Consider the following 14,120-nt stretch of genomic DNA (forward strand, 5'->3'; position numbering starts at 1 on the left):
TCTGGACGGACTGTGGAGTTGTTTGCCGAATAGAACCGATGAATCCTCATCAGGTGGCTCTTCCTCAGTGCGGGTTGAACACGTAAACTCCCGAGCGCCCCCCGTGGTCGACTGTGGTACGACCAGCCATTACAGTGATGACAGAGCGTGCGTTTAACACGCGAGCCCCTCAGACTCTCCTCCACAGTCTGGTCCAGGAGTCGAGGGTTTGGGGGACTCTCCCCTGCTGTGCCTCCCGTCCTCCAGCTCCACCAGTCCCTGCAGGTACTTGATGTACCTGATGGCGGCTCTCAGCGTCTCCACCTTGCTGAGCCGCTTGTCGGCACTCTGACCCGGCAGGTGGTCCCTCAGTTTGGCGTAACCCTGGTTCACACACTTCACCCTCTGACGTTCCCGCTCGTTTCGTTTCTGGATGAACGCCGGTTCGAAGGGACACTCGTAGACGCTGAAGCGTCCGTGGTGGTGGAAGGGGGTCAGGTAGGGCAGGAACCCGGGGCCAGGGCCCCTCAGTGGGCCTTTGTAGAGGCCGAGGCCGGCGGGGTCCATGCTGGAGGGGTAGAGGAAGAAGGGGACGGAGCCGGACAGAGAGTCTGAGGGCCGAGAGACACCACGGTCCTCGCAGAGTCCAGCAGAGGGAGACAGACCGAAGCTCAGGTAAGAGGAATGCTGATCGATGATTGGAGGAGAGAAGGAGGAGCTCATCGTTTGATCTGGACTGACTGATACCTGAACAGGAGGGCTGGCTTAATCTGTAGCAGTTGTCTAAACGCACCAGAGACCTCAGGGACGGTTCATCATCAGACCCTCAGAGTCCTGCTGACCTGTAGAGGGACAACAGAGACAGAGTCCATTTAAGCAGTTTCTGTCTCCAGTTCACTTCCCCAGTTTATGCAGGTGTCCAGGGCTGGACCAGCCTCCTGAGGGGCCGCGCCGACCCCCCGGCAGTTTCATTGTTTCCCCAGACACAGCTGAAGTGCTTGGTTCATTGATCGATCAGTTGTTTGCCAAAAATTGGCAATTTTGATGATTGATTAATTGTTTCGGTCGTTTTTTAAGAAGCTTCTCAAAAGTGAAATTTTGTTAGTTGCTCAGTTTTCTCTAGAATCTGTTCACTCGGGCTTCAGGGAAGAACGAGGCACTTGTCAACTCTTCTCTGATATTTGATTCCCTGAACAATCGATCGATTATTAAAGACAATGACTATCAGGCGTATTGATAATCAGTATCACTGCCGGTTCTCCTGTGGTTGATTAACACGACCTTACTGAGGTTTTCTATCTGTTCATGACTGACCCAGAAAAAAATGGAAGGAATAAGCTAAAAGACGACTTTTCAACATCTGACCTGAATATCAACTAAAGCGGTTCAGTTCTTAAAACCAGACAGGGTCCCTCTACCGGACCAGTACCACAGGATGGAGGACCGGCTTTAGCTTATATTCTGCTTCAGTGGAGAGAATTTCTAATCCGATCATGACCCCAAGTCGACCCCGGTACATTTCAGATCGTAGCGGCCAGTTATCTGTGCGGCGTGTGACCGTAACCTGGCCCCGGCCGCAGACGGCAGGCGTTGGGGAGGGAAACACCACTGGGGGGTCGACCCAGGCGGTCACAAAGGACTTCACTCTCGGATCCAAACTTAAACATACATTTCCACTATTACTCCCAACGCTGTGCAACATATGTACAATCTCATCTCTGTGACCGTGTCGACTTAATGTCAGATGAGTGTTGGTCTGCAAAATTTTCAAAGTGTCAGGGAGATTGTTCCTCCGCTGAAGAGTCAGATGGTCCACAGGCAGAGCTGCCACCTGAAGCTGCAGCCTCATGAGTTATTCTGAACACGAAGCAGATACCTGAAGTTCAACGGGTGATATTCACTAAGCGCCTTCGACACACTTACGCACGCTCTCTAAATTTGCATCTCTACCGTCGTTGATTCCCACGCACCTATCGACCAATCATTGACCATCGCTACCCGCTCTGTGACACCGATTTCTCACCGAGAAAAAGTCGTAAAGAGACGTTAAACCTGAAGGTGAGAAGTCGACTACGAGTCCCAGGGTGCATTTCATGAACAATCAGCCAATCACAGAGCTCAGTTAACCTGCTGAGAAAACTGATTTTACATCTGCAGATTCAATTTAGAGCTTCTGATTCTGGATCAGTTTTAGATTAATTCGGTGACCATGACGACATCTGACCTCTTCTCCATAGCAACAGCAGCTGAGGCTCATGGATATTGTAGTATTTAGACAATTCATTATTTTAGTCGTCGACACAGGAACAGAAATGAAGGATAATTTTACCCAGAGTTTAAATATAAAACGGAAAATAAACCGTTGTGACTTTTTTACTTTTGGGAGAATTGGACCATAATTCAATGTAATAGAAAAAGGAAACTGAACAAAGAAATTGGATGTTGATATTAAAATGACAAACTGAAGGAGTAGAACGATTAGTCGATTAATTGATCAGTCGTTCAACAGAAAATGAATCAGCAGCAACTTTGATAGTCTAATAATTGTTTTAGTCCCTTTTTCAGCATAAAGACAAACATTTGCAGGTTTCATGTTTCTCAGATGTGAGAATTTAAAGCTTCTCTTCGTCGTACGTGACAGTAAACTGAGCACATCTGGGTTCTGGACTCTTATAATAAGGCAGATTTTTCACTGTTTTCTGAGATTTTGTAGACAATATGATCAATTAATCCAGAAAGTAAATGTTCGTTTCAGAAGAAGAAAAAGAAAAGAAAAAAAACTGAAATTTAAAATCCTAAAATGTAAAAACGTTAACGTAAATGCTCCAATTAAAAGGTTTAAGACAAAAGGTTCCTGAGATGTGAAGCTGAAAAGGAAAATGAAAACATAGATTATATAAGAAAATCATAACGGCCACAGCCACTCACTCAGACGGACTGAAAATATTAAATCCCAAACAGAGAAGGGAGGGAAGAAAATGAAATCACAAAAACAGAACTTTAGATCGTTACGGTTCATTTTCTCTTTCGAATTTCCTCTTCAATATTTGTCGTTTTACAATTTCCATTTGACATTTCAATATGAACTATGTCTTTTCTGGTCTGGTCTTTGGGTTCATATAATAAAATATTAATAGAAACTGAAAAAACCATGAGTCCGTGTTAAAAAGAGGCGATAATTAACGTCATTTATAAAGTGTAGAGAGACCTCTGTGTATCCAGTTACATCCATATCTGGAGGCTGAAACATGAAAGTGCGACGAGAAGCTGGGTTTGTCTTTGTCTCACCTTCAGACGCGGCTGCAGTGTTTCCTCCTCTGACTTTGACTCTGACTGAGGCTGCGGATGAAAAGCTGAGGATTTACCTGCCTTTACCTGCCGTAGCTCCGCCCCTCCAGGTGTGGGACGGGACATCGGGTAACACGCTGCATCCAGTCCCGTGAATGTTAAACATCAGACTCTGAGTTTATTCAGTGATGCCACATATGAACAGAAAACCGTGAAAAACACAGATTTCCTGTCGTTTGAAACTTTAATAATGATATTATTACCATTACTAATAACAATTTTCAGTGTTTGATCAGATCAGAATCGGAGCGTAAACCTGCTCGGCGTATTTTGTTCCAGTCGGGTTGAGGAACATCAAAGATCCTGGACAGGGAAAAATGAGTGTTTGCAGTTTCCTCTTCCTAAATCCTGTATTTCCAGATGAAAGGCATCAGCGACACACACCCTTCCTGTCAGCCTCTCATCACACAACACGCACTGATGACTGTTTACACACACACACACACACCTGTAACCTGAGCCGCGGCCTGAGACTTACCTGAACAGTTACTACAAGTCTGACGGTTTTGTTGCGTTTGATTTGAGAGAACTGTGGTTGTGCTGATGTCCACTGGAAACACATTCACTGAACGTCACTGAACGCTACTCTTTCCTTTTAACGGCGATAATATTGATCATTTTATTCATAGAGAGGAGTAAAAGCACTGAAGACATGAGGACATTCATTCGCGTTTCCAGCCCCTTCGGTCTTGATTTCCATCACAGTCTGAAACAGCACAATACACACGTCATGATGGGAACGGGGCAGAGAGAGGGGCGAAATATTCGGTGGCCGGGGGGCAGAGTGGGTCGGGACATAAATTAGACTGGGACCTCTGGACATATCCGAACCTGATTAGAGACGTAACTTCGATTTGTCCCGAATAACTTGGGCTTTCTCGTGTCCGTGATTCGACTGACTTGATTTTTGATCGACAGCCTGACTGGAGATGACTTGAACTCTCGCGGTCGGCTCTTCTTCGCATTAACCCTGTAAAAACATGCCACACGCACTCAGCGCAGATATTCGGGAGGCGTCTTCAGCCTGTAGAGATGTGTCACTCTTCTTCGGAGCTCACATGCTCCTTCTGTTTTTGGTTTTTACCTTTGAAAGGTGCAGTCAGAGTGAAGCCGTCAGTCAGCAGCAGCAGACTGAAAACAAGCCTCCATCTGACACACGCATACCAGACTCTACGGAGGGAAACCAGCATTTGAAGCCCAGTGTTGGAGGCATAGCTCGCGCCCGTGGCGAGACCTCGGCGTGACGGGCCGTGTGTCTTTGTGGGGCAGTTCAGAACTCGCCACAGACTGATGCTGGGGGGGGCTGAGTGTGAAGTAGTCTCGGTACATCGGTTGGTTCAGTCTGTCTGTGCCTGTGGCCACAGAGACGTATGTTATGCTCTCAGCAACAGACGGATCCTAGATCTGCAACATGTTACTGCAGACGTGTCAGGTGTTCAGCCGCCTTGAATGACACACCGGCACAGGTTTTTCCTCCTGTTCGTGTCTCGACAGAACGATGGCGTCACTCCACCGACTCTACAAGGTTGACAGTGATTGGCTGGTCTTCAGTAAAGTCTGGTTAGCGTGCACCTCACGTCTCTGGACTTGACTTGAAGTCAGGGCCATTTTGGAAAACCGGAGAAGATTCGACAGGTTGATGCGGTACCGGGCCACACGGAGAAAGACGCTACGTCGCTACAGGCCTCGTCGTTTCCGCATGTTGCCGGAGAAGCGGCGCTGGAAGCTGCAACGCATTTTCCTGTTCAAGATTTCCAGAATCACGTGTGGGATCAATTCTGACTCCACGACGTATCTCTGGAAATGACCGAGACCCAACTGAAACGTATGCGTGAGAAAGATAATCGTGCGCAGCAGAGTAAAACGTGGGTGTAATACAAGAAAAACACAAAGCGCGAACGACAAACTTAAGTCACAAGAAGGAAAGACGAGAAAAATGCGAAAGCCGTGGAAATGCACACCCACCACGGAGCTGGCCAGAAGGTGGCAAACAATGCAGCCACAATGAAAAAATGAACCACTCTGCTAGAATGTGCACTGCAAAGGAAAGAGAGCGTTTTGTTGGTGTAGTTCATTCAGATGAAACAGACAAGACACAACTGATGAGTGCACAGCAAATGTGAAAGTACAGAACAAAGACATAAACGTCAAACTTGACACCGGCGCTCAGGCGAGGTGCTCAAGTGTCAGATCATTCAGCCTGTTGACGAAGCTGAGGACGACGCAGACAAGGATGTCCTCCAGGGCCTGGGCTGCAACACCATCGGACTGTACCAAGTCCGTCCTCCAAGAAAAACACCTGTCCTGCTCAGGGCCAGGCCGAGAGAGGAGCTCTGCAAGGACAAGACTCAGACTGAGACCGACAACGTGACTCAGGATCAAGATCCTGCCGCTGTCACGGAAAGAGACGTGTCAGAACATCAGGGGGAGAGAACAGTTCAGAGACGCACAAGAGACCGAGGTGATGTTTGAATAAAGCTCCATAGATACTGGTGGAAAAGGAGACGTCATGGCAACGTTAGGCTCCACAGAATTATGACATCACTCCGCCAGGTGTACGAGGTTGACAGTGATTGGCTGGTTAGCATGCACCTCACGTCTCGGGTGTCTCGATCAGAGGGAGAAGAGTTCATAGTGGACACGTCTCTGCACAACATACTCATTCTGCGTGAGAATCTGAGGTTAATGTGAGACCTCGTCGGTCTGAGTTAGACACATCTAGTGTTTAGGACGAATCTGTTTAGGACGAATGTCCCTCCACTGCAGCGCCACCCCGTGGAAACCGGAGGGAGTCGGGCGCTGAAAACACTCTTACTTGAGAAGATATTTGATTTCATCAAAGCAGAAGCTTCGTATCTCCACACAGGATGAGGACTTAGGACGTTGTCTCCATCACGTCCATCAGGAACATGTCGGGATGAAAACGCATGAACTTGTCCTTTAACGCGCAGTGTGGCGTGTCCTGTAGAAAACCTCTTTGTCACAGTCCGGGTCCAGTCTCATGTCCAGCTGAGCGTCAGTGTTTCCTCCTCTAATCTCTGAGTCTGCGTGTGTTCCTGCAGGAGGAAGCCGCTGCTCTCACACACACACACACACACACACACACACAGGCACAGGTGAAACCACAACAAACAGGTGTGTGTGTGTGCTTTAATAAGGGCATGCACGTGCAGGAGTGTGTTGTTCACTCTGTTGTTTTACTGTAACATCAAAGATGAGCTGAGGCTGTAATGACTCTCAACACTGTAAAAAACTCAACGTGCAGAGACTTGAGGCTCTGCAGAGAGAATCCATCAGACCTGCTCTCATTGTTACGGAACGTGTGTTTTTAAACACCTCTTTCATTTTACAAGACCCCCCCCAATCATTTGGTCCACTTAACGAACATAGAAGTGATTCAGATGACAACGTGACTGTTGTAGGAACGGGCTTCTTTCATTCCTGTCGTTTAAGGATCTTTGATAGTGTCTCACCTGCTGCATTTGTCCGTCGTTATCTCACCTACAACCGGTTCAGCCTTTTTAAATTTGAGAAAAGTAAGAATCCTTCACATGTACCTCTACTTTCAACAGATGGAAAAACCGCTGCTGACTCGCTTTACAGAAATAACAGAGGTAAAGACGCTGTGAGGCGGAGCTGAAACGTTCGGAGAGGAGCAGATCAGAACCTCAGAGCCTCAGAACCCGGATCATCAGCTCACAATAACTGGTTCATGTGCATCAGACAGAGTCCAGTGAGTCCAGTGGGTCCAGTCACACCAGTTAACCAGGATATAACAGGTGTGAACCAGTCATGCAGTTACTCGGCTCTGTTCTCTGCTCCAGTTTTACACTCTTTCCAGAACTTTCCAGAACTTTCCAGAATTTACAGAATGACCCAGTGAAGGAAGAAAAGCTCCTGAAACGAAAATGTTGCTGCTTTATTGATCCAATTTAAACTTACACTGATGGTAGGAGAGAGTGGAGCGTGATAATGTATCCAAACACTGGATACGGTGAGAGGAGAACCACCTCCCCCATATTTAACTTCCATCTGACTCTGGACCCGTGAAACCCGTTTCCCCTGAGCACCATGGGCAGGTGGGAAAAACACTGTGATTCTCATTGATGCCGCGAGATGGCGCTGTCCCCTTTAGGGTCCCGCTGAGAGAAGGGGACCCTGGGGAGCTCTGGTTTAATTTACACCATTAGGTCACGTGACTCACTGAAGCGTTGCTGGGAAACGGAGAGGAGGGAAGCACAAGAAATGAACACAACAAGGACTCTCTTAAACCTGATCCTGCACTCAGATCAGGTCTCTGCCTGCCAGTATTTTACAATCTGCTCAGTTCAGGTGCAGAGAGACGAACCGACTCACTGGATTCTCTCCTCTAAACATAAAATACTGAACTGGCATTAAAAAAATGACTCAAACGACTCATCTGTCGTCCTTTTTTCATTTTCTGTCAATCCACAAATCGAGGAATTGACTTGTTTCATCACTCGAACAACCGCTGATTCTGGACAGAATTCATCAGGAACCGGATACTCAGTCCTCCAACCTGAACGGGATTTAAAACTGACCACAGACCAGTTTGTGATCATACTGATGAGAACAAAGTAAAAACGCTGTGATTGATTGACCTGCTGCGGCTCTGACAGCCGCTGTTCAGGTTCAACGTTTGCATCCGTCCAGGTTTCTGTAGAGGCGATCTGGTCTCTGCCGTGCCGTGACTGAGATCGGTCCAGGTTTCTGTAGATCTGGTCTTTAGAATTCCTGTGGCGGTTCAAGAGTTCAAGCTGACTTGTGTCAAACAAAATTGCTGTAGATTTTCCTGTGGATCAATCATTTGATTACGTTCTTTGATTAACTGATCACAGTACTTGAGGAAATGTAGCTTATCAATAATGTCCACATTTCATTCTCCTCTAAATTTAGATTTTCATGTCATTTCCAAACGTCTCCCCCTCCTCAGTCCAGTCTCTGTAGCAGTTCAGATATTACAGTGGCAGAAAAGTCAGTGAGCCTTGGATTGGGTAACTGGTGGAACCTCATCCAGCTCTTCAGCAGCGGTGGATCCGACCGTTGGACCATTCTTCCCACAGATCAGACGCGTTCTCAGGACATCTGGTGTGAGCGGCTCCCTGGGCTCCTTCCACAGCATCTCTGTCGGGTTAAGGTCTGGGCTCCGACCGGACCGCTCCGGAAGGTGGATTTTCTTTGTGTGAAGTCGTTCTGTTGCAGGTTTACTTCCATGTTTAGGGTCATCGTCCTGCTGCGTCACCCGACTTCTACTGAGCTTCAGCAGCCCTGACGTCATCCTGTCAGACCTCTGGGAAGATGTTTTCATGTCGGTGCAGAGCCCTTTTGACTCTGGAAGCAGAGCTGCCTGTTCTTCCCAGATAAATCCACCTTAGTTTCATCGGCCCACAGAACATTTTCCCCAATGGTTCTGCAGAAAGTCCAGCTGCTCTAAGACAAACTCCTCCACGGTGTCCCCCCATGGACTCCGTGCTCCATGCACCGTGAGATGTTGACCAGCTCCAGTGATTCCTTTAAGCCTTTAGCTCTTACTCTTCTTTTGTAAATGGCTGATCAGTCTTCTCTGTGTCTTTGGAATCGTCTCAGCTGGACGTCCACTTCTAGGGAGAACAGCCACAGAACTGAACCGTCTCCACTTAGAGACAGTTTGTCTGACTGATGGATGTCTAAACTCTGGGAGACGCTTCATGCCAATCGACAAGTATCGATGCTGAGTCTAATGAGATCTTGTGAGACCTTGTTCACATCAGCAGATGCTTCCTGTGAAAAACAAGCTGAAAATTGAATGTTTTTTTTGAGTCACAGTCACTCTGACCCAGACCTCCAGTCTGGTCTCACTGGCTGGACTCCAGGTTTCATAAATCCTGACTCCAGTTAGCTTCTGTCGATGTCATCAGCCGAGAGGTTCACACACTTTTTCCTGCCACTGAGATTTAAAGTTTGTTTAATGAGTTTTTATGTGTTTACACTCGTCTGTGCACAGTCTATCTCCATCTGTCTGTGTGTGTGTGTGTGTGTGTGGGGGGTCAGGTTTGTTTCCCTCTTCTGAGCTCCCACAGCTCCCAGCACGAGGCTGAGGGTGCCCCAGTCACCCACACACCCCTCCTCTATGGAGTCACACGGCGACACACGGCTTCCCACATCACGCTCAACAGAAGTGTGTGTGTTCACACAAAGCGTCAGGACGGTTCTCAGGCTCGACAGACGGTTTACGGCAGCTTCCTGCTCCATCTGGGCCACAGACACCAGGAGGAGGCCGTAAACCACGGCCGTGACATATCACTCAGTCCTGCTCCACTCATTTCACTTTGTCTCCCAAGTTCACTTTACAGGTCCTGGAACTTTTAAAAGTAACTTCTGCAGAAGAAATCACAGCATCAATCAGTAAAGAGGAAAAGACTAATTAGTCAAATAGTGAAGAGAAAATTCAAAACTAGATTCAAAAGTAGGATGAAAAATAAAAGTAAACAAATAGTAAACGCCTGTCACAGTTTTATTTCATTTTGTTCAAACAGTCCGAGAAATTCAGTTTAAAGAATCAGGCTGAGAAGCTGAAACCAGCTGGAAAAAAAGACCCATCGTTCAAAAGGTGTTGACAGTTGATTATCAACCGGTTGACTAATCGATTATTTGATTCATCGTTTCAGCTCCATTGAAAACCGTGAGACAGTCATTTGGGTTTAGTGAGTTTATCCACATTTTTTTATTCTAAAAATCCATTTACACCAAAGTTCCTGGAAACATTCTTGTCCATAAATGATGAAATGATTTACTCCACGCGGCTCTGACGCCTTCCCAGGGAACATTTTCTGAATCTCTTTGACACTTGGCCCGATGAACAACATCCCACCCGTTCCGCCTGACAGATATTTAAATCAGCCCCTTGTCCCGAGCTCCGGGCCTCCCGATTGGTCAGACAGCCGCGAGAGAGAGCCGGGAGAGCTGCATAAATACAGAGAGGAGACAGAGACGTGAAGAGAGACGTCCTCTGGACCGACGGCGAGAAGAAGACAGGACGCGGCGACTTCTCTAACTTTAAACCACGGAGACACATCTGGAAATGTCCCAGTATCTGGACCTCGTGCTTCAGGACAACATGAGGGACCAGCTGTTCAGGTGAGACAGAGTCTCTTTAAATGAGGACACTTTACTGAGAGTCCCCCAAATAACTGCTTTATTACACATGAGCATGTAGCTGTAGGCAGATCTAAGAGCATGTTATTAATCTTCAGTAATTGTTTTAACCTTCTCCTTTCAAGACACATTATTATAGCTGTTATTATATTATATATTATTATAGCTGTTATTATATTATATATTATTGTAGCTGTTATCATCTTATATATTATTGTAGCTGTTATCATCTTATATATTATTGTAGCTGTTATCATCTTATATATTATTATAGCTGTTATTATATTATATATTATTATAGCTTGCCTTCTGTGAGGCTGGATAACCAAGCAGGCAACTTCCAAGTTAATCTACAGGGTGATAATGATGACGAGGTCACATGATGTCTCAACGCCTGTTCTTCACATGTTACTGGACCTGGACCCGTTGGGAAGAGTTTATTCTGTATCGGTGTGTATTAACGCAGCCTTTGTGTTTCTCAGGTGTAAACTCCACCTGCTGGAGAGGAGGTGCAGCAGTCGGGTGGAGAAGCTGAAGGCTCTGATTGGAGAACACCTGCAGAACGGGATACCTGCGTCAGACCTCCTGGAGAAAACCATGTCCTTCCTCACGCTGAGAAGAATTCGGCTGTCGTACGACGGCTACACCAAATATTCTGGAGACATTTTTCGTCTGTTTCCTGACGCAGAAGAAGACGTGGCTCTGCTTTTAATGAAGAAGTGTCTGTTGTCGAAGGATCAATTAGAAAGGCGCTGTAATGAGCAGCTGTGCCGCTCTAGAGTGTGTTTAAGACCCCGCAGGACAGGCCTTTTATACGCTGCTCCCATGGCTAGTGGATCATATTAAAACCAGCATTTTATGACTGAGGTCTGGCAAATAAATGAAAAGGCCAGACCTCCACAGCTGAATGACAGATGAGTGCTGGACACTCATCTGTCATTCAGCTGTGGGAGTTACGGCTCTTTAGTCACTGAATTATGAAACTCACATTGATTCAGCTGATATTTGTTGGTAAGAATCAATGTATGACCTTTAATTTGTTAACCTTTTAATTAAAAGGGAAATTATGGTTTTATTTACCTAAGCATGTTGTTTTTTTTGCTCTAACGGTTCATTATGGTACCACCTGCGTACCAGCTCGATCCATGATCCATGTTCATGTTAAAATAAATGGTTTTAAATGAAATTAAACTGCGTGAGATCTGTTGAGCTGGGTTCTGTTACTAGTGGTCAAACGAGGCGTGTGAACTCGGTGTCTGTCAGCAAGTCGTTTAAATTTGTGTAAAGGTTTTTCTTGAATTATTCTCTGGACAAATAAGCTCTGGCCTTTCGCTGCTGCCGGCCCCTTTCTAAAGCTCCAGAGAAGCAACCACGCTGACCACCAATCAATAACAGGAATGATCATGGAAAACCTGGTCCTCTATGTTCTTAACGTACAGCTGTTCTGTCACTTCTGAGTCTCTTGCTGTGGGCCCTCTGACCCCTCTGGCTCCCGGACCTGTGCTGATCCCTCGGGCTCCTGGACCTGTGCTGTACCTCGGGCTCCTGGCCCTGATCTGACCCCTCGGGCTCCTGGACCTGTGCTGTACCTCGGGCTCCTGGCCCTGATCTGACCCCTCGGGCTCCTGGACCTGCTCTGACCCCTCGGGCTCCTGGACCTGCTCTGACCCCTCGGGCTCCTGGACCTGCTCTGACCCCTCGGGCTCCTGGCCCTGATCTGACCCCTCTGGCTCCCGGACTTGCTCAGTAACTCATCCACACACATCGCACCGAATCACAGACTTCATGTAACTGAATTAAATTTTAATCTTGAGCCTTTATGGAGTGTAAATAGCGCAGTGGTTACGTGCAGCAACGACATGTAGCAGAGGAGGTCTGACGAAGCTCCACCCCTCACCTGACTCACCTGAGGCAAACCGGGAAACAGTTTGTTGATCTTCCTCACTGAAGAGACACACAGACTGAAAAACTGACGATCCGATCGCGCTTCCGACCGAACGGCGCTTCCTGATTACCGTGAGCTCCCACGATGCCCTTCTCGTCCTTGGCCCCTCGGCCCTCCTGAAGGTCTTGAGCCTCTAGTGGAGGAGGCTCTGTGAGCTCCTCCTCTGATTTCTCTCATAAAACGTTCAAACTTTTGTGTTTCAGACGACTTCGTCATCATCTGAACTCATTTTAAAACATTAAAAAACCCCATTTCTGAATCTGCTTCAATCACTCGGCCGGTTTTTGATGAAGAATCTGAGTGTGAAAACTCGTTTGTTCGGGAATGAGGAAAACTTCACTCAGTCTTTTGTCAGGGAGGGGGAGGTTTCAACTGGGGATGGGGGGCAATATATTTTTATTTACAGTTAATATTCTCCTTCAATTGAACATCAGTTGAAGATGAGTCAGTGCGGCAAAGTAAAGTCTGATAAAACTAAACGTGATTTAAGTCGAGCTGAAGCAGCAATAATAACGTGAAAACACGAATCTCCAACGTGGTCCCGAGATCTTGGAGGATAAAACTCAAGACTAACAGCAAACTCAGCAGTGAGATGCTGAAATCCAAAACTAAAACAGCACAAATTAAATAAGAAAACACCCACATCCAAATACCGGAGCCCGGGGACGTTCATAGATCTGCTCCTTCAAACCGGTTTGAGTTTCATTCGTTGGTTCGTCAACACGGCGGCGAGTTTTCCACGTTTTCGTGACTCAGCTCAACCAACTATATTTCAACTGGAAATGTGTTTTTGACTGAATGAAGCCACATTTATTAACGGCTGCAGAGTCTCCAGGTGGTGGTCTGGGTGGATGGGGGACGTACAAAGATCAGGACTGTCAGACCAGAGACCAGGTCCACATCCAGATCCCCGTCTGTGGCTCAGACAACAACAGCTCTCCGGTTCAGGTTCGGGAAAGATGGTGGTTTTGGTTCAATGTAAATGTACTGGTTATCGAACCAGACCAGGATCTTTCCAGAGCTGGAACCAGGTGCCGTGTGAGTGGTCTAAACCGAACCCTAAACCAGTTTTAATGGTGCTGGAGTCTTCTAGTGGACTTTGATCAGTCACGAAAACAAAAGAAAATTCCTGTCCAGGCACAGGAGTCGGTACATTCAATTTTGCGACCAGTTCACGTGAGACTGGGTCCGGTAAATGAAGCAGGGTCACGTGACTCAGACTGGCCCCCGTGCTGCGGCTGTGCCGAGTCTGACCGGACCATCCTCATCTCTTGAGGAGCATCAGCTGCTCGTGTGATGCGGCTTCCGTCCCCACGTGCGGCCAATGAGAACCTGCGGCCTGGTCTCGGACGCAGGTGTAGACCTCCTCCTCCAGGACGAGCCGACCCTGGAGGAGGAGGATGAAGAAAACAAGGTGGCGCTCTGAGAGTCTCTGGACTCCCTGACAGCTGGAGTGACACCAACACAACAGACGAGGCTGAAGAGACACGTGAACGTGAGGAATGTTTAATACAGAGTCAGTAACATCAGGAGGAGGAAAACATCAGTCCAGCACTCAGACCGCACCTGTTCCCGCCTTCACAAAAGGCAACATAAGCAGGTGTAAAGCGGCCTGAGGCAGCCCCCCCCCCCCCGTTTGCCGTACATTGTAGACAAACGCATAGAAACACAACAAAATGTGCAAATGTTGCAC

The sequence above is a fragment of the Xiphias gladius genome, chromosome 21 (genome assembly GCF_016859285.1).
Source record: "Xiphias gladius isolate SHS-SW01 ecotype Sanya breed wild chromosome 21, ASM1685928v1, whole genome shotgun sequence".
NCBI classification, from domain to species: Eukaryota; Metazoa; Chordata; class Actinopteri; order Istiophoriformes; family Xiphiidae; genus Xiphias; species Xiphias gladius.